Here is a 27,126-nt window from a genome sequence, read left to right on the forward strand (position 1 = left end):
GAATTGGCACGCTGGAGCCAGGTGGCACACACCCTTCAATGCCAGGCTGAAGAATCTGATTTGATGTTCTAGGCAATGAGCCACTGCTTCAGGGATCAGTCAGTAATTTAGTGGATAATGGAGAAGAAAAACATTACACTTCATTTTATAACATCAGCTAGTGAACCAGAGCCCTAATCTGATAAGTAGTCCTACTACTTGAATATGTGATCATCAATGGTCACTTTTTTTTTACAGGAAAGGAGACATTATTGACTACTGAATATTGAAGAGTGAGAATTTGTAGTTGATTGCTTGCTGAGCATGTGTGTTAATTATTAGTTCTATAGTTACAGACACAGGTCATAATTAGCAGAGATACTAGCATGAAATCTCCCAGCTTCTCCAACACTTAGGCCAATAAAGGCTTCCATCTGGCTTGTGACATTCTTCGTTGCTGTTGTTTCCATAAAAATATCTGCTGCATTAAGTATTCATTTTGTTTCTGTATTTTGTCCTGCATACTAAGGTTAGTCATTACTTAATCTCTCTACAAATCCAGTCACTGTGTGTTTAAGTTATAGTTAACACTAAAACTGTAATAGTAGATGAAAATCAGAAGTGAGCAATTTTTTAGAGGTTATTTATTTGAAAGGTAGAGTTACAGAGAGAGAGACACAGAGAGAAAGACAGATTGATCTTCCATGTGCTGGTTCATTCCCCATATGGCCAGGAGCTTCTTCCCAGTTTCCTACATGAGTACAGGGGCCCAAGCACTTGGGCCATCTTCTACTGCCTTCCCAGATCATTAGCAGGGAGCTGGATCCGAAATGGAGCAGCCGGGACTCAAACTGGCACCCACATGGGATACTGGCACTGCACGGGGAGGCTTCACCCACTGCACCACAGCATTGGCCCCAGCAATTTTTTCTAAGAAAATTGTGTCACCCTCTCTTTCACCTATAATCCTCTATGCCTCTTTAACACCACTGTCTCCATCTTCAAAAAACTGTTATTCTAATAATTGTGAAAATATTCATGGGAGATTGTCTGCATATTCCCAAGTTCCTTGCATAAAATGTCACAGTATTTACATATAACATATGTACATCATCCTATATACTTTAGATAATCTTTTATTGCCCATATAATGCAAAAATTGTATAAATATTTTTTAATAATCTATTGGGGAATAATGATGAGAAAAAAGGCAATACATGTTTTGTAGACATGTAACATTTTCTGAACATTTTTGATTCATAGTTGGATGAAACACGGATTCAACCTATATGGATAGGGAAAAAACTGAATATGGACAAGACACAAGTGAGCCAGGAGGGTTTTTTTTTCCCATGAGGATTAATTTTGTTTATGTGAAAGAGTAAAAGAGAGAGAGATCATCCATCTGCTAGTTTACTCCTCAAATGGCTGCAATGGCTGGGACTGGGCCAGGTCGAAGGCAGGAGCCAGGAACTCCATACAGGTGTAACCTACCTGAGTGGCAGGGGCCCGAGCACTGGCGTCATCTCCTGCCACTTGCCCTGGTGCATTAGCAGGGAGCTGGAGAGGAAGCACAGCAACTAGGAGTCGAACCAACACTCATGTGGGATGCCGGCATTGCAGGCAGTGGCTTAGCCCTCTGTGCTGCAACACTGGCCCCAGAAGTTTTTAAACTACTTATTTGAGTTTGACACAGCTCAGTAATAACACAAACTGAAATTACCAAGTTCACCAACTGTTTCTATTATTCTACCTCATCTCACTTTTCTCTAACTGCCCAGAGGAACTTTCCAATGTTGATTTTCCACTTGGTGCATGCGAATGTGTATGTACTTGCCACTGGAAAGAACAAAAGAGAGGGGGCCGGTGCTGTAGCTTAGCAGGTAAAGCTGTGGCCTGCAGTGCCGGCATCCCATATTGAAGTAGCACCTTGACAGTAGGGACTCCATTTTGGAGAACCTGAGGCTCCATTCTGGGAAGGTGCCCACCCACACTGTGAGACTCTGGTCTGAAACTATGATCTAAAACAGTTGAACTATAGCAGTCCACTACATCACACTTGGCAGAGCATAGAAATCCCCTAGCATGATCGCTCAAGCTTGGAAGTAGATAGGCTGCACCTGGGTTAATGATTAAAATGTAATTTGTCTATGTCCTACATATGATTAAAACTAATACCTGGATTAATGTCAAGATCACAATTAAAATTAAGATTGTAACTGGTATTGTCAAGATTGTAATCGATACTAGTTTCGCACAGGTTTTAGGTCAGCTTGACCCCAGTAACCATAGATTTCCCCCCGATCCTAGCAAACATGTATTCCCCTCCTGATTTTGTGGTTTTTGCCTTTATAAACCCTGTTGCTTTGGGCTGCAGGGTCGAGAGTTCTTTAGGGCATGAGCCCACTCTCCACCGCCGGCAATAAAGGATCATCAAATTTTATCAATATGTGGTGCTCCTTTGTTTACACTCGCTAAGGTACAACAATATGGGCGCCGGTTCTAGTCCTGGCTGCTCCACTTCAATCCAGCTCTCTGCTATGGCCAGGGAAAGCAGTAGAAGATGGCCCAACTCCTTGGGCCCCTGCACCTGTGTGGGAGACCTGGAAGAAGCTCCATGTTAATGCACCTGGGAAGGTAGAAAAGATGGACAGAGTGCTTGGGCACCTGCCACCCACATGGGAGACCCACATGGACTTCCTGGCTCCTGGCTCCAGTCTGTTCCAGAACTTACTATTGTAGCTAGATGGGGAGTACCAAGCAGATGGAAGGTCTCTCTGTCCCTCCCACTCTGTCACTCTGCCTTTCAAATAAATAAATAAATCTTTAAAAACAACAAAAAAGACAAAAACCCTGTTCTTGTGGGAATTATATACTTTTAAATGTCACTGTACTTAAGATGGATGAGTGTTATGGACATGTGAAAGTACACAGCAGGGGGCAGCGCTGTGGCACAGCGGATTAATGCCCTGGCCTGAAGCACCTGCATCCCATATGGGCTCTGGTTTGAGACCAGGCTGCTCCACTTACAATGGTCTGGGAAAGCAGTAGAAGATGGCCCAAGTCCTTGGGCCCCTGCACCTGTGTGGGAGGAAGAAGCTCCTGGCTCCTGGCTTCAGATCAGCACAGCTCTGGCCGTTGTGGCCAATTGGGGAGTGTAGCAGCGGATAGAAAACCTCTCTCTCTCTCTCTCTCTTCCTCTCACTCTTTCTCTCTCTCTCTGCCTCTCCTCTCTCTATGTAACTCTGACTTTCAAATAAATAAATCTTTAAAAAAAAAAAAGTACACAGCAGTGACTTCCTGATATAAGCTACCTAATACTTCATACCTTAAATAGTTTTGATAAAAATTTGTTGAGAAAACATGCGTAACTCCTGATAAAATTAATTTTATGGGTAGAATTCGATTAGCAACATTTTCCAAAGTTTGATTCAGTAAAGAAAACTCAGAATCATTAAGTAAAATTTTCCTAGTGGTTACATTTTCTTTCCACAAATATGCACCTTAATTTAAGAGAGAGGTATGTATGTAGAGAACAAGCTAGATTTTAGTGCATTAATTGTGTTTTAAGAATATTTATTTTTATTTATTAGAAAGGCAGAGTGTCAAAGACACAGGGAGTAAGAGAAAAAAAGATCTTCCATCCACTGGTTTACTCTCCACATGGCTTCAATGGCAGGGGCTGGTCCATGCTGAAGCAAGGAGCCTGGAACGCTTTCGGGGTTTCCTAGTGATGGGAGCCCAAGTATCTCATCCAACTTCCACAGCTTTCCCAGCTGATTAGCTGGATTGGAAGCAGAACAACCAGATTCAAAGCAGGGTTCCTATATGGGTGGCAGCCTTTTGAGTGGCAGCTCAACCCTCTGTGCCACAATGCCAACTGCTAGTATACTACTTATTAACATGTGAAAACAACAGCTAAACTTCTCTTTGTTAGTTTTAAACAAGTATTCAATAAAAGCTCCACAAATTAGCAAACACATATTGTGAGAACAAAGTCTTTTATGAATAATCATCAACATACAGCATTTCAGTTCAAATGTTCTATCTACAGGTTTGAATAACTGTCTAGAAAAACAATCACTTCCTAGTAGAAATAATTTCAACCTGAGTTCTAAGTTTGTGAACTGAAGCCCACAATCCAGATGCTGACAAAAGAAACTGGATGGTTCTTGGTCACAGAAACAACCCAATGGGCAATTTAACATCTGAGAGTTACACACAACCAATGCAGAGGATAAGTTTCTGCACTAACAACTCCTAAGTCAAGCCCAATTAATGATTTAACCTAAGCACCTGCAGAAACACTATGGGTTATTAAGTTAAAAATAAAAGATAGTCTTATAAAAGAGTGAAAATGACACAGGGAGAAACAAATGTTTTCTTAGTTTTCAGTGCAAATATATGAAACATAAATTATGTGGGAATAAAACATATGTGAAAACTCCTCTTATTCACTTTAATATTCTCGGCCATAGAGGGGCATTAGCATGCTAATTCTGACTTTTTACATCAAACTAAGAACATTAGCAGCAAAGAAGATGAAAGAACAATTCTCCCCATTTAGAGCATTTGGGCTACCTTGAGGCATTAGGGCACTAGCAGCCTTCTAGGCTGCTGTTCTCCCTTTTATTTCTTTATTTATAAAGGAAAATGTGAAGGAATATCTGTGTAGTTTAGAGTTCCTCTGGACACTGAGCCACCTATCTCCAGGAGAAGTTAAAGATCACCATGACTTTGATATCCTTTCAAAAATTTTCTTTCTTTCCTGCCTTTTACTCAGGTTAACTGAACATGCCAATTCAAAGAAAGAAAAAGGGAAGAAATTGTGTTTCATATTGCATCACATATAAGAACTCATAGCCAGAATCAAAAGGTAGTCTGGGGATACATGAAAAAATGTACAACAGTGGAAGACAGGCACTCTCTCAAACTCAATTCAGGTGAAACAGGAACATTAATAAGTCACAGAACTATAGGGTGAACAAAGGGCACATTGGCAGAATTAAATATCATAGATATCAGTCAGTAGGGATACAAAGCCAGGGTTACAGGGTCACAGGATTTTAAATGGGTAGCAATGAATTTTAATATGAAAGAACTAGCATTAAATCATGTTCACTGCAAAAAGAAAAGTAAATTCCCTAAAATGTTCAATTAGCATTCATTGAGAACTCCTTGCTGTGAGGCACTTCTTAGGAGCCACGCTGGGGTGAGGAAGAGGTGAAATGTTGGACATAAATGATATTTGGTCCTTGATGTTGCATGTGTCCAAGGAAGATGCCAAAGAGCTTGATTCTAGTGCATAGGAAGGGTTGGACAAGATAGCTAAGCCTCTGAGGGGAGGCTGATGGGAGAGATTTTCTTTAGGAAGAACATCATAAGATGAAGGATATGTTCAAATGCAAGACACCCACAGCTCTGAGTTAACGCCGACGTGCAGGTTCCGAGCTTTTAATAGCACACAGCATGGGAACACGTAAAGACAATTTCCAATCAAATTTTGTGGAACTTTATAGCCAAGACATAAAGTTATCTCCATGAAGGCCGCTTTACAATGAGGCTTTCCATCAAGGATTTGACAGAAACAGAACCATCTGACAAGTCTCTGATATTCAAACAAAACCATGAAAACAGGGATACAACATTCACTCAGCTGAATGGCACGCATAAAGCTCAGGAGATGGTTCACTTTTGGACACGGTGTTGATGGCATTTGCTTCCTTGCCTTTAATAGCACACAGTGATATGCTCCCTGTGGCTATAATAAAATATTGCTATCAAGCTAGAAAATCAACACATTGGCTTCCAAAGCACATGCACTTGGTAGTTTCCCTATCAGAATCCTACAGCTTTATGAAGCCACGTACTGACAGAATGGCAATGTAAGAAGAGAATAAAACCAAAAGAAAAACAGATAAACAGCTGTTTCCCTGTGCACTGCAAATATACACCAGCATAGGTTCCTGCAGCCTGAGAACTCGTTTTGTTCCATACACACCAAGTGACAACATGGATTGTTTTGCTCTGTTTTGGAACCTTTTTTCCAAACTTTGTTACTAGGAAAATATTTTCCTACTTGGATGTTGCCATTAATATCCTCACTACTGGTGAGAGAATTTATATCTTAGTCTCAATTTTTAAATTACCTGTTTATTTAATTTTCCTCAGCACTTCAAAACACATGGATACACTGACTTGGCAAAACTGGGGGCAACACATTAAAATGACAATATCAGCCTTTCATACAGTACATTGCACAAAGAAAGGCATAATTTGCTTCTCTAAGAAAACGTGTAGCCATACTGTATATAGTCTATAAGATTATGTCTGTCTTGTAATATTTTGATAATTCTTCTTTGATAGCAAAAATATTCATGTTATTTTAAATATTCATTTAAAATAAGCACATCCATGCATAAATTGTAATAAAATAGTATTCAAAACAAAGATCTTTCTTGTTAAACAAAAAAATAACAAGGAAAACACTCCCACGTATTTGAGAAGATAAATGTATACAAATGTTGGAATCCAATAAAGAGTTATATTGTGTGAAGAAAGACAATTCTATAACATTTTTTAAAAGATTTATTTATTTATTTGAAAGGCAGAGTTATATATAGAGAAGAAGAGATAGAGAGAGAGACGGAGAGAGAAAGAGAGATCTTTCATCTGCTGGTTCACTCTCCAATGGCTGCAACAGCAGGGCCTAAGCCAGGAGGAAACCAGAAGCCAGGAGCTTCCTCTGGGCCTCCCACATGGGTGCAGGGGCCCAAGCACTTGGGCCACTTTCTGCTTCTTTCCCACACTCAATAGAATGCAGCTAGATCAGAAGTGGAACAGCTAGGATTTGAACCAGTGTCCACATGGGATGCTGGTGCTGCAGACTGCAGCTTAATCTGCTGCACCACAGTGCTGGCCCAGATAATACTATAACTTGGTTAAGTACAGCAAGTACCATGCATATTCTAATCAGTTTTAAAATAATATTCACAGAGACTAGTCTGTATAACGCTGTTGTGTCTTAATGGGATCCAAATTTCTTAGCAGTCAAACCAAAGTAAATTAAATATTTTTCACAACTTAAATACTGAATAAACTGTATCACAGCAGACATCATTTGTGATAATAAAATGTTGGAACTCCTCATTTTTGTAACTGGGAACATCTCTGGGTGAAGAAATGTCTAATATTTTGTCCTAAAAGACTTAGATATTGAGGACACCAGGATCAGACTTTGTTTCATGCAATCCACACTGCTCCTAATACACCTAAGCTGGTTATCATTCATCAGGCTCTGTCTGGCCTCCTGAAAGATGGGAAAAGGCAAATCCCTATCTTTGCCTCACTGCAGACAAATAGAGAAGATCCTAAAGGTGTCAACAAAAGAAAATGTCCCATCCAGTGGCCTTACAAATATGCGTCATATAGTTGATACTGTTATTTAAGATCAACAAAATAACACTTATTTGTTTTCCTCATTTATGCACCAGATCAAACATTTTTCTTCATAACAATTCATGTGGTCTCTAGTTCAATGAGCTTTGTTTGATCAAGGGTTGAATTTTTCTGTTTTTGACTGTATCTTTTGCAATTTGCTATGGGAATTATGGTCACTTGATTCAATTACCTCTAAAAAGGTTTCAAGTAAATACAATCACTATGATTTCATTCATTTTTTTCCAAAATTAACTGCAGTGATAATGACACTTGCTAGCTAAGGTTTTTTTTTTTCCCTCCTTTTACAAATTATTTTCTGTCTAGTTGAAAGGCTGAGAGAGAGAAAGAGAAAGAAACAGACAGACAGACAATGATCTCCCACCTGCTGGATTACAAAGTTCCTCTCTAGTGCCCACGACTGGCATGTCTGGACTGGAGTTCTGCCAGGACCTGAGCCTGCAACCCAGGTCTCCCATGTGAATGGCAGAAGCTCATTGAGTTGAGTCATCATCACCTGCTGCCTCCCAGGTTATGAATAATCAGGAAGCTGTAGTCAGGAGCCAGAGCCAGGAATTGAATCCACATACTCTGTTTTGGGGGCATGGGCATTCTAAGTGCTAGGCCAAATGCCTGCTCTGACCATATTTTAAAAGTGTGTTAAGAAGACAAACAGAAGGAAAGAAAGGTATAAAGACCAATGCTTGCAGCAAAATAGGGCAGAATAAACTACAAACTCATGTGCAAATTACAGAAGTACATACAGCAAAACAAAACCCAATATATGTGATTCCTGTCCATCTGGATCTCCTATTATATAGGAACAGTATGCATAAAACTTGGGTTGGAACCCTCGAAGGCAGTACTTTTTATAGCAATATGTGAGGCCACCATTTGACTAGTCAGTTGGTTCTCCCAGAATGCCCACAGATAAAATCAGGCCCTCTCACAACTGTCTTATAGAGCCAAAGCTCTGGAGTTCCATCAAGCCTAGGTTTGTCCTCCAATTCTACCAATGACTTATGTTAAACAGAATTATATTATCCACCCCTCTCCTCCAATTCTACTCCAGCTGTGCACATGATGAGACTTCACTCCTCTGATTACGTTGTGTTACCTGACACGGTTGACCCTACCATAGGGAGATTGTTGGGGTAGGTTGGCTAATCTAATTACAAGAGCCCTTAAGAGCAGAGTACTTATTCTGACTGGTAGAAGGGGGAGTCAGAGAGATTCAGACCATGAGAAGAACTAGACATGTTCTTGCTGGTGTGAAGATGGAGGGAGCCACATGAGATGGGATACAGGTGGAATCTAGCAAACATAAGTGCCTGCTGACAGCCCAAGGATACAGGAATGACATTCCTACCGATACAAGGGACTCAGTTCTGCCAACAACCTGAACATACTTTGCAAAGGGCTATTTCCAGATCTCCAGGTAAGAGGCCAGGCCAGCTGCCACCTTAATTTTTGTCTCGTGAGACTATGAACAGAATATCCACCTGAACTTGCCTGGACTTCTGATCTCTACAGAACAGTGATACAATTAACTGTGCTTTTTTAAAGATTTATTTATTTGGGCATCACAGGTAGTACCACAACACCAGCTCCGAACAGTGGTATTTTAAGTCTCTCAGTTTGTGATAATTTCTTACACAACAACAGAAAATTAAAAGATAGGGAAACTCAGTTAACTCCCAAATGGTTGAAAAACAGATAATCATAGAAATCATAAATGGTTATAATGAGGGATACTGAGACTATGCATGCAATATGCCTAGCACAATATTTAGCATGGAGTGAGAATTTAAGATGCAATTACTATGCCTTTAAATATTTTATGAAAATTGAGAGATTTCTAAGTCAAACTTCCCATTATTCTCTGCAAAATTGTTAAGTTATTACTTATGCCTAGCTTCCCCTTTACTTTAAATAGACTTACAGGTTAGTACAAATTAAAGTAAATTTTCATATGAGATCCACAAAATAAACAGGTGATTCCATAAAGTCCATGTGAATATCAGTCTTGTTAATCTGTATTTGCATTCCATACATGCCACAGTTCAGTAAAGCATAACAAAACACAAACCAAAACCAAAACTAAACCAACAAGCTATCATTAAAATGTACTGAAGTGCTAGTAAGTGGACAAAGTTCATAGACTCTAGGTTTTAGTTTGAGTTCCCCAAAGCCTCTACCAATCAAATAGATTTCGCTAAGCTTTCAAAATCTTAGGACACACCAGGAAAGAAAAAAATGCCTTGTGAATATTCAATTTTCCTACTATATCAGTTGGAGGTCCAAATAATTTATAGCCATGAAAGCACAAAATCAGGTCAAGAGTAAAGAGAAGATGACTAATTATGTTGGACTATTAGGAAAGATAAGAAATGAGGATGTTTGATTTTGGAGAGAATAAACCATATAGAGAAACTCAGAAGGTGAAGTCTACGACACTGCTCTCAGGATGAATAAAGTCATTTTCCACGTACAATATAAATGGACAAAAGGACAGGAATGGCAGAAAACCATGTGCTGAGCTGACGTATTTTGTGAAATGGCAATAGTCACGTCCTCTCTCAGGTGTGTTGCCAGAGACAGAAGGAGTCAGTGTACTGGTATTAGCCACTGGAAAACTCTGAGGATAGGGGACAATGGGTTAATATTGCTTCAGAAGGTGAAAGGAAACCAAAAGGCGTGGCCCAAGTAGGAAGCACGGTGAGGAGTTAAGATACCAAAGGCATCACTGAAGTGTCTGACTGAGGTGGCCATCATTCCCAGGGCAGTGTGGTAAGGAACTACGAAAGATACAAAATAAATAAAGGATAACCATATCTTGGTTATATAAAGTTATCACTTAACGAGCAAGCACATGGTTACTGATCTCCACAAAATATTATTATAAGGCAGAATGTCTGATGTGTTGAACACAATGAACAGACAAATCACTGTACCCTTTTTTTTTTTTAATACCGAACACTTATGGTCCTGATCCAGAAAACCAAGTATCTATTTTCTTTTTATTTGGATGAAGAATATGTACAGGTAAAAGGAGAATTTTATTATAGTCTACCCCACGTTAAGTCATTCATTAAATGTTCATCACTCACCACAGTGCTCCAACTGCTGTTCTAGGAAGTGAAGCTATAACAAGGTCAACACCATATCTGCCCTCATTGACCTCACAGCCTGTTGAGGAAGGCAGACAACCCAGAGCAACTCTGTAACAGTGGGAAATGTCAGAGGAGTGTGCTTTGAAAATGTGCAAGAAGGGGACCTGCCATTGTGGTGCAGTGGGTTAAGCTGCCACCTGCAATGTTGGCATCCCAGATGGGCACCGGTTTGTGCCCTAGCTGCTTGTCTTCCAATCCAGCTCCCTGCTAATGGCCTGGGAAAGGCAGCAGCAGAAGGTCGGAGTGTTTGAGCCCCTGCTACCCACAACCCAGAATAAGCTCCTGGCTCCTGGCTTCAGCCTGGCTCAGCCATAGCCATCTTGGCCAATTGAGGAGCAAACCAGGGGATGGGAGATTCTCTCTCTCTCTCTCTCTCTCTCTCTCTCTCTCTCTCTCTCTCATTCTCACTTTGCCTTTAAATATAAATAAATCTTAAGAAAAAAAAAGAAAATGTGCAAGAGAAAATGTGCTTGGCCTAAGTAGGGAGACTTTCTGAAGCAAGCAACACTGAAGCTGGGACCAAGCAGGTAGAAGGCATTCATGAGAGGAGTGTGGGGAGGATTCCAAGCTGAAGGGGCAGGTGCCTCAGGCAAAGAGAAAAGAAAACTGAGTTTCATTTTCACGAAATTGAATAAGACATTCCCTATAACTACAGACTATGGTGAAGAATATAATTGGCTATAAACTGGCATACTGTTCTTTATTAACCCTACTTTTATGTATTCAAAGTCAGTTCAATTTTGCTACTCTGAGTATCTCTCAGTATAGAATAAATGCTACTCCCGAATGCCTGAAATCTGCTGTTTTTAGGAGAGTGGAGAAATTTGTGTTTTCTGTTTCTCCAAATACACCCTCAAGAGTATTATAATTATAAAGCTTCTCAGACTACAAAACAACAAAGATATATCAATACAACAAAGTAATTTCTTTCTGTCATGAGGGAGTGAAAACACTCTCTGGTTAAAAGCAACACTGCATCTATTAGGTTAAAACGAATACCAAAAGAAAAAAAAATAACACTATCTATTGGGCCACACACTCTCTAACCTTTCATTATGCATTGAGATAAGAGGAAAACTAAATGAAAATATTTATTTTCTTGTCATAAAAACTAAATTGGCAGCTATTAGAAGACAGAATTCACTTCTTATTACTACACAATAATGGTAGTGTAATGATCAAGTAGCAAGGCTTCAAAATCCTCAAATTAATAGATTTTCTCATACACTCAGACAGATCCTTCATGAATAACATATTGATTAGAAGTGTTGCACTATTTTTTTAAAAAAAGATTTATTTATTTTGAAAGCAGAATGACAGAGAGAGAGGGAGAGACACAGGGAGAGACTCCACAGAGGGCCACATGGTTTGGCTAGGCTGAAGCCAGAAAATCCACCCTGGACTCCCACGTGGGCAGCAAGGGGCTCAAGTACTTGGGTTCCTGGAAACAGTAGCAGAAAGCTGGATCAGAAACAAAGCAGCTGGGACTTTTATTAGGAAGCTGGATTGGAAGCTGCGACTAGAACCAGCACTCTGATGTAGGATGTTATTTCACAATCAGTGGCTTAACCCACTGCGCTACAATGCCAATCTCTAAAACATCGCTTTTTACTTTTGCCAACATTGCAAGTGGCAGCCTAACCAGCTGTGCCACAATATCAGCTCAGGTATACTATTTCTTTAATCAACAAATACTATGAAGAACAAAGGAGAACTTAAAGCTACATGTTTTTCCATAATATTTTTAGTAATGGTTTCTGAAATTGAAATTAAAAAAATACAACTACTATCCACTGCATATAGACAAAAGCTTCATTTCACCAAATGAGAAAATACAACCCCACCATGTACAAATGTGGTAGGTTGTTAGCTAAGATGACAAAGAAATCCCTCTCATCTCATGTGTCCCTTTGCAATGTGAATTTGCCACTTCTCCCATGAAGATGTGGAGTCTATTTCGCCTCTCCTTGGATCTGGGCTGGCCTTTTCTCTATAACTAGCTATGACTAAGAAGAAGTGTGTGACTTCTGAGGCTGAACCCTAAGAGCCTTGCCATTCTGTTTGCTCCACTGTGGGAAAATCTAGCTAGACTGTTGATTGAAGAAGCTACATGATGACAGGCACTCAGCCCACAGCCAGACTCCAAAGTCGCAGACATATGAAGATCCTAAATGAGCCCAAACAAGACCAGCAAAAAAGTCACTCAGATAACCACCAAAATCATGAGAAATAATGCAGTGTTGGGTTTTTCAGTCACTACATTCTGGATGATTTGTTACATAGCAACATTCTCTCTCTCTCTCTCTCTCTCTCTCTCTCTCTCTCTCCCTCTCTCTCTCTCTCTCTCTCTCCCTCTCTCTCTTCTCTCTCTTTCCACACATACATATGTATGTGTGTATAAAATAACATTTAGGGGCTGGCACTGTGGTTAATCATCAGCCTGTGGCACCAGCATCCCATTTGGGTGCTGGTTATAGTACCAGCAGCTCCACTTCCATTCCAGCTCTCTTCTATGGCTTGGGAAGGCAGTAGAAGAAGGCCCAGATGCTTGGGCCCCTGAACCCATGTAGGAGACCTGGAAGAAGCTCCTGGCTCCTGGCTTCAAATCGGCTCAGCTCCAGCCATTGTGGCCATTAGGGGAGTGAACCAGCAGATGGAAGACTTTCCTCTCTGTCTCTCCCTCTCACAGTCTGTAACTCTCTCTCTCTCTCAAATAAATAAATAAAATCTTTAAAAAATATAACATTTAAAGATTTACAAAAGATGAGCTAGTGGTCTCTTGTAAAGAAATTCCCCAGACTATAATATAAAGTCATCTAAGCATCTATAGTATTTAGTAGTACTTTTTGCAACTTCGTTTTGCCCTAGGGATAGCCTTATCTGATAGATATTATCCAGACTAACAGAAAAAGCAACATAGGATGATCAGTTTACTTGTAATAAGCATACTCACAAAGCTTAGCCTCCATATTGGTCTATCAGTTTCTTTAGGCAGTCTGTGTAACCCATCTTTGTCTCCTAGTACATACATGATCACTAGTATATAGGAGGCTATTTTTTAAGAATTGGGTGGATGGATGGATGGATGGATGGATGGATAGAAAGTCAGAGAAATGAACCTGCTCCTTCTCTTGCTTTTTTCAATGTTTAAGAAAGCTCTGACATGCGAACAGCCCACCCTCATGCCCAGGATCTCCAAAGTCTTTCTTGCACATGTTAGTGGATTCAGCGATTTTTCACTCGAATTAGCACCTAGCTAATTAGCACTTAGCTAATTTTTTTCCAATTTTTAAAATTTATATAAGGTGAATAAATTTCACGTATTTCATATATACAGATTTAGGAGCATATTGATGCTTCCCACCCTACCCTCCCTATGTTATATTCTCATATATGTTTTTATAAGTAAAATCCAATTTGTAAATGTTTTTATCAAACACTTGAGGTACTAAGGTACCTGGAACTAGACACAATATTGTCTATCTAAAACTGACTTCTGTAACTTGAACTCTGCAACCATGTACAGTAAAGTGATTTCAAAAGCTTATCTGAGGGCAGGTTAATCTGAGGCCAGTGATGCTGCTTATCATAGGGGTGCCTATTTGAGTGCCAGCTGATCCAGTTTCAATCCAATGCTACCGCACCTGGGAAAGCAGCAGAAGATGGCCCAAGTATTTGGGCTCCTGCACCCACAGGGGAGACCCTGATGAAGCTTAGCCTGACTCAGCCTTGGCCACTGTGGTCTTTTGGGGAGTGAACTAGCAGCTCTCTCTCTCTCTCTCTCTCTCTCTCTCTTTCTGCTTCTTCTTCTCTCTGTGTAACTTTGCCTTTCACAGAAATTTATTTATTACTTATTTAAAAGTCAGAGTTACAGAGAGAGAGGCAGAGACAGAGAAAGATCTTTTATTCTCTGGTTCACTCCCTGATGGCTGCAATGGCCAGGGTTGTGCCAGGCTGAAGCCAGGAGCCAGGAGCTTCTTCCGGGTCTCCCACATGGATACAGGAGCCCTTGCACTGGAGTTATTCTCCACTGCTTTCCCAGGTGCTTTAGTAGGGATCTAGATTGGAAGTGGAGTGGCGGGTTTCAAATCAGCACCCAAGTGGGGAGCTGGTGCTGCAAACAGCAGCTTTATGGGCTATGCCACAAAGGTGACCCCACTTTTTAAAAAAAGTTTGTCTGCAACAAGATGTCATCTTCAATGAAAGACATAAAATAATTTCTAGTTTGTATTGGAGGAAATTGGATTGCTCTTTAGAGAAATCTGCTGCAAAAAGCAAAATGTTTTGGTTACATTTTTTAAGATTTATTTGAAAGACAGTGTGACTGAGAGGAATGGAGGGAGGTCATGGGAGCAACAGAAATAGATCTTCCATTCCTTAGTTCACTTCCCAAATGTTTGTAACACCCAGGTTTGGCACAGGCTGAAGCCAGGGGCCAGAAAATGCATCCTAGCTTCTCAGAAGGGTGGCAGGGGCCCAAGCAATAGGCCATCATCCATTGCCTTTGTAGGCACATTAGAAAGGAGCTAGATTAGAAGCAGAGTAGCTGGGATTTGAACTGACACTCTGATATGGTATGTCAGCATTACAAGTGACAAATTAACCAGCTATGCCTCAACACTGGGCCTCTATATTGGTTAAGCTTAAAATCAGTAAAATTCCATAGTGAAAATGTGCTTAAACTCCTAGTGATCTATTTCAATTGAAGGAATAAATGGACTCATTAATCATGGTTAGTTTAAGAAATTTTTCTCAAGTTGTGTCATTGATTTTGGTTAATTTGGATAGAATTAAAGAACTCAAATTATTTTTACTTAAATTTTATCTGCAATGCATTTATTTTGGTCAGTTTTAAAAGACTGTAACCCCCTCCAGTACCATAGTTAAAGCATAAATATCCCAATGAATTGATGCCAAATGCAGCTTCTTATATTTTACATTACTTTCTACAGCATTATTAAATTATGAATTTTATGAACCATTACATTCTAATCAACATTTTAAAAATTCATATTTTTAGCCTACTTTTATATTTAATAGAAATCCTTAGAAAGAATTTTATAGGGCTCCCAAGAAGATGGACATGATTTTATAAATTCTATTTCTGGGGAAAAAAAGCTTTCAATTTAGATATCCATATAATTTAGCAATAGTATTTAATTAGAATATTACACATCTAGTACATGACGCCTCAATACAAATTCATTTTCATCGACTGTTATCTCCGTAGATCTAAAATCACACCACAAGCTGTTCTTCCACTTCTTCCATTTCCACTAGATTCAACACAATGCAGCAGATATCCTTGGCTCAGAAGCACCCTTAACCAGCCGCTTTCCCTGGCCCCTGATGACCTTCTCAATTTTCCCTCATTGTCACCACTGCTGTTTGAAACAACATGGTCTAGGCTTGCATCCCCCTGAGGCTGAGTTCCTGCAGCTCCAGTCTCCCACGTCGATCACACTGTATGTGATCATCACTTCGTGTGATCCTAATGGGCTAATTTAAATCAAAAGCAATACTTTCACCAACAGCCACTCAAATAATTTCAAGTGTTCTTGTTGCTTTCTCTTGTCTGTCTAAATTGAAGCAGAGAGGATTGAGGGAGGTATGAAATCTGTTCCCTTTATATTAGTAAAAATTAAAAAGAAAAAATAAATTATATGGAAATTTTGAAGTTCTACTTAATGAGTCACCTGGTTTTCCAAACTTACTTCTAGTTAGTCTCCAACAGGAAGTCACCTGTCTCCCTTCAGTTAGACCAATCACCTTGCCAAATTCTATGTCAGCCCTGCAGATAGAAAAGAATATTTTTTTACTCTCGATAGTACAGGCATTAGAGATGGGCATTTGGTGCAGTGGTGATGATGCCTCTTGGAATATCCACTTCCTTTATCAGAGTGTCTGAGTTCAAGTCCCTGCCTCGCTTCCCATTCAGCTTCCTGATAAGGCATACCCCGGAAGGCAGCAGATGGTGGTTCAAGCAATTGTGTTCCCTGCCTCCCATGTGGAAGACCCAGATTTGGTACTTGACTCCAGGATTTGGCCTGGCCCAGCTCCTCCATTGTGGCAATTTGGGAGTGAACTAGTGGATGGAATATTTCTCTCACTCTCTTTCAAACAAATTAAAAATAAATAACTTTTAAAAATACTAGCAGTATAGCTGTGGCTGGCGCTGTGGCACAGTAGGCTAAGCTTACACTTGTGTTGTCAGTATCCCATATGGGCACCAGTTCATGTCCCAGCTGCTCTTCTTCCTATATAGCTTTCTGCTGTGGCCTTGGAAAGCAGTAGAAGATGGCCCAAGTGCTTGGGCCCCTGCACCCATGTAGGAGACCTGGAAGAAGTTCCTGGCTCCTGGCTCCTGAATTCAGATTGGCTCAGCTCTGGCCATTGTGGCCATTTGAGAAGTGAACTAGTGGTTGGGAGACCTTTCTGTCTGTAACTCTAAATTTCAAATAAACAAAAATCTTTAAAAACAAACAAACAGGCCGGCGCAGCGGCTCACTAGGCTAATCCTCCGCCTGTGGCGCCAGCACACCGGGTTCTAGTCCCGGTCGGGGCACCGGATTCTGTCCCGGTTGCCCCTCTTCCAGGCCAGCTCTCTGCTGTGGCCCGGGAGTGCAGTGGAGGATGGCCCAAGTCCTTGGGCCCTGCACCTGCATGGGAGACCAGGAGAAGCACCTGGCTGCTGGCTTCGGATCAGCGCAGTGCGCCAGCCGCGGCGGCCATTGGAGGATGAACCAAGGGAAAAGGAAGACCTTTCTCTCTGTATCTCTCTCTCTCACTGTCTAACTCTGCCTGTCAAAAACAAACAAACAAAAAAAAGAATAGTAGCTAATAAAGATCAAATGCTGACTACTTACCAGTTACTATTCTAAGCTAGTTATGTCTTAATTAACTGTTTTTTTTATTACAACTTCATAAGTGACACCTCATCATCAACATTTTAAAGACAACATATCTGAAGAATAAAGAAATCACATGGCTTACCCAAAGTTACATAGCTAGTTAGTAATGGCAGGAACAGAGAGCCAGAAGTCCTGTTTGCATCTGGATTTTACCACTGTAAAACATTCCTCTTGGAATTAAACCAGTGCTTTCTTCCATTTGAATAACCCCATCTACATAGCCTTCATGGGGCTCTAATCTTGAAAATGAAACCTGGCCTACACCTGGCTTCTTCTACAGCACAGAGAGGTAGCTGCCTGCCAATAAAGGCCAGAAATGAGGCTGCCCTGCGGAGAGGGAAGTGAGTCACTGATTCAGCCAGTATGATGCATAGGAAGAGAAAGAGTCTAAGAATGTACATGTGGGCTGGATTCTGCATCCAGGGCTGACATCCTTTTGGGAGTGAGCTGAGAGAAAATTTGGCAATTGGCTTGGCACTGCCTGCCTCCAGAATTCCGGATGTACACCAACTGGAAGAGGAGTCCTTGTCAAGAAGCAGCCCTAGATGGTGGAGTAACAAAGGGGAGGATAAGTGAGTGAGAGAGAAGAATTGAGAAGTTTCTCCCAAAACCCCCAGGAAACATGGAAGAGACTGACGCTTGCCTTCGAGAGGTAGTGGAAGGTGTGTTAAAGGGAGCAAAGCCCACCACTCAGAGATAGTCTAACAGCATGAGCCAAGGAGGAAGACAGGGGCTCTGGGGAGCCACTGCAATGCTTTTTTTAGAATTTCCATTCTAAAGAAAACTGCTCAGAACAAGGATGTGAAAACATTTTAGGTGTGTGTGGCATCAAATACTACCTCTATCTCTATCTGGAAATCAGTCATTTTGTACTTTTAAATAAAATGATATAGCTTAAGCATTTAGAAAATATGCATTAAGAACAGGAAATTGTATTATCTGCATACTTTTATCAATACATAAATTTCATTTATGTAAAGTGAGCTTTATGAGCTGGGACAGTGGTAAACCTTATTGTCTTAATGTCTCATAAAACATATTCACATGTCTGGTTTCTACCAATGTAATGTAACGTATTATTTCTAAAAATGAAAGTAAGGCATTGGGTTAAATAAATCAGCTCACTCTACAGGTGCTAATGGTGAGGCTCATGTTGTGTGTCTATCCACATCTGACTGACCCTCAGAGTACTGGGACAACTAAGTGTTATGTGCATTAGACAATCCAGACAAAGTAAACACACTCCACATTATCACTCATACGATAACTAAAAAACAGTGTTTCAAAAATTGGTATTAATTCAACTCCACCACTAGTCTTTTTTTTTTTTTTTTTTTTTTTTTTTAACAGGCAGAGTGGATAGTGAGAGAGAGAGAGACAGAGAGAAAGGTCTTCCTTTTTCTGTTGCTTCACCCCCTCACCCTCCAAATGGCCGCTATGGCCAGCACACTGCTCCAATCCGAAGCCAGGAGCCAGGTGCTTCCTTTTGGTCTCCCACGCAGGCGCAGGGCCCAAGGACCTGGGCCATCCTCCACTGCACTCCCGGACCACAGCAGAGAGCTGGCCTGGAAAAGGAGCAACCGGGACAGAATCCGGCACCCCAACCGGGACTAGAACCCGGGGTGCCGGCACCGCAGGCGGAGGATTAACCAAGTGAGCCATGGCGCTGGCCCCACCACTAGTCTTATAACCCAGTAAGCAGAGGCTTGAAAAGCAGAAGACAAATACATTTCCTAATCTTGCTGACTAGACAATCACATCTTACTTAAAGGTGTTTGCCACATGAAGTGAAAAACACAGGATGTGGAGTACACCATAGGTGCTCAAACACAGGATGGCACAGGTCTGTTCTAAGATAGCCACCGCTATCCGAGATCTCCCTCACACTTGCTTTGCTGACATTCTCGCATGTCCAGTGGTCCCATATGCAACTCAGAGGACCGCCTCATCGGAGGATAATAGGACTGTTCATTGTGCACCTAATGTATCCCAAACACCATGTAAAACGCAATACAGGCTGCAGTTCCTCAGTCATTTATAGAACCCCTAGAGGCAAATATGATTACCATCTGCATTTTACAAGTGACAAAATTAGAGTACAAGGAGACCCAAGGATGGGATACAACATGTCTAAGTGAGAGAGCTGGGCTTCAAACTTTACTCCGTTCAGTCTCTGAAACACTAAACCAACAGTGCTCTATTAAGTCATTTGACAAAGTCAGCACCCATTCTTTTTTTACATAAATTTTAAATAACGGAATAGACAATAATTCTTAATTTCAAGCCTTCTAGCAAATCTCTGTAGGTATAGTTGTTGTATTCAGGAGCAAGAATAAGATATTCTGCTGCTTATTCTTTATACTACAAGGGAGAAATTTGAAATTATAGTTGTAGTTACATCCAACTGGAGGATTGAGGAAGGGAGAGGAGAAGGGAGGGAAGTATGGTTATCTTCTTAGAGCTGTACCTAGGAAATATGTTCTTTTAATATTAATAAAAATTTAAAAAAGAGAAATTTACAGGTGGCATATAAAGAAATCAATAAAATCATGTTGAGAAGAAAAAGAACAATTAAATTATTTGAGAAACATACTTTAATCTCAGATGGAAACACTATATATTACAGTGACATACTTTTTTAGAAATTATTCGATAAGAAGTGCAATTGACATATAAGAGTTGACATAAGAAGTACAACTGAATCTCAAGTTCATTTGGAAAAATCCACTGGTTAAAATAATTTTTAAACAGGAAAAAAATAGAGACTCAGTATATGTTGGAATTTATCACAAAATTAAAATAAGTTTAGATTATTAATACTACAATGTTCATGAATTACTCAATGAAACATTATAACTAGAATTTTGAAGCAGCAGATAAGGGAAGATTGTTTAACAGAGTTTTTTAAAACAATTAATTAGCTCTTTAGGAGAAAATTTACATTCTCATCTCACATCATATGGGAAATAAATTCTAGATTTATTAAATAAAAAAATCATTTATAAAAATATAAGTATATATTTATCTGATTTCCAGATATACTATAAAGTAATACTTTTAAAAGAACATCATGGCAGGGCTGGTACCATGGCACACTAGGTTAATCCTCCACCTGCAGCACTGGCATCCCATATGGGCACCAGGTTCTAGTCTCGGTTGCTCCTTGCTCCTCTTCCAGTCCAGCTCTCTGTTGTGGCTGGGGAAAGCAGTGGAGGATGGCCCAAGTGCTTGGGCCCCTGCACCTGCATGGGAGACTAGGAAGAGGCACCTGGCTCCTGGCTTCGGATTGGCATAGCTCTGGCCATTGTGGCCATTTGCAGGGGCTGGGGGGAGGATGAACCATTGGATGGAAGACCTTTCTCTCTGTCTCTCTCTCTCATGTCTGTAACTCTACCTGTCAAAAAAAAAAAAAAATGGGACCAGCATTGTGGCATAGCAGGTAAAGCCATTGCTTGCGTTCCAACATCCCATATGGGCACTGGTTTGAGTCCTGGCTGCTCCACTTCCAATTCAGCTCCCTGCTATTGTGTCTGGGAAAGCAGTGGAAGATGGCCCAAGTTCTTGGGTGCCTGCATCCACCTAGTAGACCTAGATGAAATTCCTGCTCCTGGCTTCAACCAGCCCAGACCATTACAGCCATCTGGGAAGTGAACCATTAGATGGACAATCTCTTTCCCTCTGTAACTCTTTCAAATAAATAAATAAATCTTTTAAAACAAAGAACATCAACAAAGGAAGATTAATGAATCTTACAACAAAAAATTTTGCTAAGTTCTGTAAGTTTATATATAATAAAGAAAATGGCAGGATGAACGAAAAATAGTCAAGTAAAACATTAAAAAAGACTGGCCACTTTAACACTTAAAATACAATTTTTACCCCCAAGCTTAAAAGGATCTGGGGTCTCATTTCAAGTTTGTAAATTGTTCCCTTAGAAGTAAGTCCATAGGAGTGCATGCAGAACTATACAGCTTTACAATTACAAACTTAATACACTTCATAATTACAACTTTAGGAACATGCTGATTCTTCCCACCATGCTTGCCCTCCCACCCACATTCGCACCCTTCTTCCTCCACCTTCTTTTATTCCCACTCTTATTTTTAACTAGAATCTATTTTCAATTAACTTTGTACACTAATGATTAACTCCATGTTAAGTAAAGAGTTCAAAAAATAGTAAAAAATAGCATTTTAAGTGTTAAAGCAATCACATGGATATAATTAAGTGTTAAAATGATCATATTGATAGAATTAATTACTAAAGTGATCATATAAATAGGATTAAGTGTTTGGTAGTAATAATAGATAAAATTAAAAAGGAGCAAATTATCTAACATGGGAAGCAGTCCATACAGCAGACTCATAGAATGACAATTGCTTTAAGTAGCACTCCAACGTCAGAATCAGCTCTTAAGGCATTCTGGTCTGGCTTAAGCCCACGAGAGTATTTCAGGCATGGAAAGCCAAGAAACAGTGGCAAAATTTTCTTAAAGAGGGACCTCTACGGGTGAGACACCAGTGGAAAGAAGCCATCATCAAAGAAGGATATACTTTTCTCTGATTGAAAGAGAATTTCCACTTTGCTTATGGCCTTGTCTAAATATTGAAAGAGTTTTTGTATTCAAAAGGCTTCCACAGCTTAGGCAGCTCATGTCAAGAGCTTTGGGTGATCACTGACATCATATATTTAATAGTTTTAATTGTTAAATTGACAATAGGAGTCATTGTGCACTAACTTCCCATGCAGGACTCCTGCCCTCAAAGAGTCATATTCGGAGAGTTAGCAGTAAAACATGTTTTCAAAGATTTATTGCATTTTAGTATATTAAGTAGAGGATATTCTTAGGTCTCATAGTTTTAGTTATGCTAAAGTGTCCAACCCCATTGCTTGTTTTCTTAGGTTCTTCTTTAATTAATGATAAAACATGTTTCCAAAGACTTATTTTCTTTCAATGTATAAAAATGGAGGTTATTCTTATGTCTCATAAGCTACAGTTATGTTTAAGCGCTCCCAAAAGATGTATCATTCTTGGGCGCTTCTTTAAAGTTAATTAAGTTTCTCAAAAAAAAAAAAAAGTGACATTAACTTCGAGATGCAATGATTTTGAACAGCCCTTGTGTTGACTATTGAGAAATGTTTTTTTTTTTCTTTTGTTCTTTCTTTTTTCACACAAATTGCTGAACTCTTTACTTACTATAGACTTAATTTTTGGTGTATAAAGTTAATTGAAAATAGATCTTAGTATAAAATAAGACTAGGACTAGGAGAGGGAAGAAGAAAAGAGGGGTGGGAGTGTTGGTGGAAGGGCAGGCACAGTGGAAGAATCACTAGATTCCTAAAGTTGTACTTATGAAATGCATGAATTTTGTAATCCCTAAATAAAAGGAATTTTTTGCACTGTGGCATAGCAGATAAAGCCACCATCTGTGGTGCAGGCATCCCATATGGATGGCAGTTTGAGACTCAACGGCTTCACTTCTGATCCAGCTCTCTGCTAATGTGCCTGGGAAAGCAGCAGAAGACAGCCCAAGTGCTTGGGATCCTGCATCCACAAGGGAGACCCAGAAGCAATTCCTGGCTCCTGGCTTTTGACTGGCCCAGCTCTAGCCCTTGTGGCATTTGGGGAGTGAACCAGTGAATCGAAAATTTTTTTCTCTCTCTGTAACTTTGACTTTCAAATAATCAAAGAAATCTTTAAAAAATATATACTGGTTCCTTTATATATTAGGATATAAAATTTGGTAAGAAAACCAAGAAGTATCTCTAAATATAAAGAAATTGTTGGATAATTTCAAGGCGTGAAATACAATTAGCAAATGAACCCTTTAAAGAATTCAGCTTCTACCCTAAACACAATGATGAAATCCTAAATCTACCATTTGTGTTTTATGGAAATTTTTTTCTATATAGTATGCTCATGTGGTTGAAAACCAAAAGCACATGACAACGTTTTCATTTACATTCCATGTTACACATCCTCTCCCTGTCTACCCCATTTTCCTTCCATCCTGGTCTCTGTAGGCAGCCATTTCTATTTACTTGCTACATCCTTGAGAGTTCCCCCTATGAAATGTAAGCAAATTCAGAAAAGAACACATGCTCATACTTCCTTACTTCTTAAACAAAATTAAGTACCCAGCACTCTATGTTGTGGTAAATATCTCTATAATGAACTGCAATGTGACCTATATTTTCTTCTATACACACTGTTCAACCATATTCTTTGCTCACTGCTCTATTTCTTCATACTTCCCCATTCCCCATCAGAGGTAATTCCTGGTGATTTGAAAGGCAAACATTTTCTTCCACCTTTTAATCCTCTTTTATATTTCCCCAAAGTGGGTTTATTTTTATTTTTATTTTTTTCTTGTCAACCAAAGGAATTTTTTAGTCAGATCATCTGTTCTTTTTTGTCCCAATTTTAGAGGTACTGGAATTGGGTAATGGTTAGAAATTATCAGTTAAATTCTCTTGGGGTTTCTAAATATTAAGTCATCAAAACACAACAGTTTCACTTCCCCTTGCTTGAGTTTTAGAGCTCAAATTTCTTGTCTGCTTGGTTGACTAATATGGAACAGTTTCACTAGTAGGGCTGAGAGTTATTGTGTATATTTCATTTTTAGTTTTCTTTTAAAGATTTATTTCTTTAAAAGTCATAGTTGCAGAGAGACAAGGAGAGGTAGAGAGAGAGAGAGAGAGGTCTTCCATCTGCTGGTTCACTCCCTAATTGGCTGCAACGGCTGGAACTGTGCCGATCTGAAGCCAGGAGCCAGGAGCTTCTTCTGGGTCTCCCACGCGGATGCAGGGGCCCAAGGCTTGGGCCATCTTCTACTGCTTTCCCAGGCCATTGCAGGAAGCTGGATCAGACGTGGAGCAGCCAGGACTTGAACCGGCACCCATATGGGATGTGGGCACTGCAGGCAGCGGCTTTACCCGCTAAGCCACAGCACCTGCCCCTCTCATTTTTAGTTTTAGCAGAAATAACAGAAATACCTCTAATGTTTTGCCAATAATTATGATACTGTTTTTGGACTGAGAATGTTTGTGTGTTCTTTTATTACTACATATATAGTATAGTAACTTTTTGAAATGTTTTGCTCTTACTTAATTGTATTGTCTTTTAAAAAATGTGCACAATGGCTGTTAAATTGTATCAAATGAGCATTCTGCATCTATGGAGATTAATGGGTGATTGTTTCCTTAGACCAAGGAAAACATCATGACCCTACTTGGTCAATATATAGTCCTCCATTAATGAGTAGCTGATTTTTTTCTGATTATAATTTATTGAAAAGTTGTGTATTCATAAAATATAGTGGGGATAGTTTTCTTCTTATGAAATTTTGGTCAACCTCAGATATCAATGACATTTTCACCATAAAAATTCCACCATGAAAAGAATGGTGAGGCCAGTGCTGTGGCGTAGTGGGTAAAGTCACCACCTGCAGTGCCAGCATCCCATATGGGTGCCGGTTCAAGACCCGGATGCTCCACTTCCTATCTAGCTCTCTGCTATGGCCTGAGAAAGCAGTAGAAGATGGCCCAAGTCCTTGGGTCTCCACCCACATGCGAAGACCTGGAGGAAGCTCCTGGCGCCTGGCTTCAGATAGGCACAGCTCCAGCTGTTGTGACCAACTGGGGAGTGAACCAGCAGATGGAAGACCTCTCTCTCTCTCTGCCTCTCCTTCTCTATGTGTAAATTTGACCTTCAAATTAATAAATAAATCCAGCAGAAGAAAAAAGGAAAAAAATAAAATGGTGATTGACCCAAAAAAGGTAAGAAAGGAGGACAATGCTATGAAGACAGCTGGGTTAACAGAAAAAAATTAATGTATTAAATATAAATGCAACTACATGAATTGTATTACATGGAATGAATAAGTACTCAATAAAAGATAAAGACTCTCAGACTGCAATAAAAACAAAGATGAACACAGCTATATGCTGTCTGCAAGACGCACCTGAAGCATAAAACAAAGATAGGCTGAAAGTAAACCACAGGGAAAATGCTTATCATGCAAACATTAAAGGAAATAAATCTGGGGTAGCTACATTGATATCAAAGCATACTTAAAGGTAAGTAGCCTTGTTAGAAAGATAAGATTGAGGAACATTTCATGAACAACAACAACAAAAAGTCAATCTACTAGGGGGATATCATAATCCAAAATCTATATTCTCCTAAGATCCTACCATCAAATTTTATGAACCAAAATTAATAGAACCAGGAAAGGAGAAATGGGTAAATTCACCATTATGAGTGATTTTAAATCATCTCTTCCAAAAGATCACGGATGTACCTTTTTTAAAAATGATTATTAAAGGTTGAGAAGGGTTAGGACAGGGGTTACAGAAAAAGGCACCAAAGCACAGTCAGGTAGAAACAAGTTAGAGTGTTGTGCAGCACAGTGGGGTAGCTATAGTCCACAGGAATATACTGCATGGAGAACTAGAAAAGAGAAGCTCCTAGGCTTAAATATAAAGAAGAGATAAGGAAATGGAAATACAAATTATCTCATTTGATCAGTTTCTACTATGTTGAAATACTGCACTGAAACCCTGAAAAATGTACAAGTGTTAAATGTTAATCAGATTTTAAAAGCTGATACAGCAAGCAGCAAGGATATAGTAGGTCTGAAAAAAAAACAATTAATAAAGTTGATATACGTGCTATATACTAAGCCTTGTTGTCAACAGTGGCAAAATTCATACTTTTCTCAAGTCCTCCTAGTACAGTTGCCAAAATTAAGTTTATGTTGAGCCTTAAAGCAAGCCATTACAAAATTAACAGAATTGAAATTATTCAATGTTTTAATTTTCCAACAGATTCTAGCTGTGAAACCAAGAAACAAAAATGATAATTAGTAAACTCCTCAACTGCTTGAAAATTAAGCAACGTATTTTTAAATAATCCACAGATCAGCAAAGGAATTCCAATAGAATGACAATAAAGGAATGGCACCCTCAGGAGACACAGAACAAATATTTTACTAAGGAATGCCATTCCAGGAAAGTGAGGGAAGGTTAACAAGGGAAAAATCAGGAAGTGGACAGAGCCGCCAACACAAGGCAGTACTGCAGAGCTGGTCACTTCCAAGTGCACAAAAGTACACAAACTGCACCTTAAGGGATCACTCCTAGGCGAAGAAAAGGGAAGAATGGTTTGCTAACTCATATAAACCACATTCAGAGGTGCACTTCACAGGCTGTTTACTGATCTCTCTGCCTCTGCCCACTGCATTATAACATCAACCCCTAAAATATTACCTTTAATAATTGAAGTTATAGAAATCAGTGATGGATCATGACACATTTTAAAGGGAAATATAATGTGTACTAAAATAATATGTACTGCACTTCTGTAATATCACAGGGAAATGTCACAATTTGTTGTTACAGTAAGCAGGCATTTTTAAACCATTTTACATTAACTGTGTAGTAAAAATGACCTGGAAAGAATCAAATAATAATTTGACTCAGCAATTGCATAACTGATGATATTTTTCTCACTTTACACTTTCCAGTAGTTTTGACTCTTATTTTTTAATTTTATTTTTTATTTTTATTTTTTTTTATTTGACAGAGTTAGACAGTGAGAGAGACAGAGAGAAAAGTCTTCCTTC

The 27,126-nt window shown here is 39.6% G+C and overlaps 1 protein-coding gene across 10 annotated transcripts in view; it reads right to left on the bottom strand.

The window, feature by feature from the left end:
* The window catches only part of IL15 (interleukin 15), a 92,748-nt gene that overhangs the window by 37,515 nt on the left and 28,107 nt on the right, over window positions 1–27,126 (bottom strand). For 3 of the 10 annotated variants that reach the window (XM_062199568.1, XM_062199565.1, XM_062199567.1), the window contains one exon: window positions 16,304–16,380. The exons of 6 other annotated variants lie outside the window; for them this stretch is intronic. The gene's annotated coding sequence lies outside the window, so the exon portion shown is untranslated. Of the gene's footprint in view, window positions 1–16,303; window positions 16,381–17,582; window positions 17,684–27,126 lie in introns of those variants that run through there. One more of the 10 variants, XM_062199572.1, reaches the window with a different exon arrangement.

This window comes from Lepus europaeus, chromosome 8, assembly GCF_033115175.1.
Source record: "Lepus europaeus isolate LE1 chromosome 8, mLepTim1.pri, whole genome shotgun sequence".
Taxonomy (NCBI): Eukaryota; Metazoa; Chordata; class Mammalia; order Lagomorpha; family Leporidae; genus Lepus; species Lepus europaeus.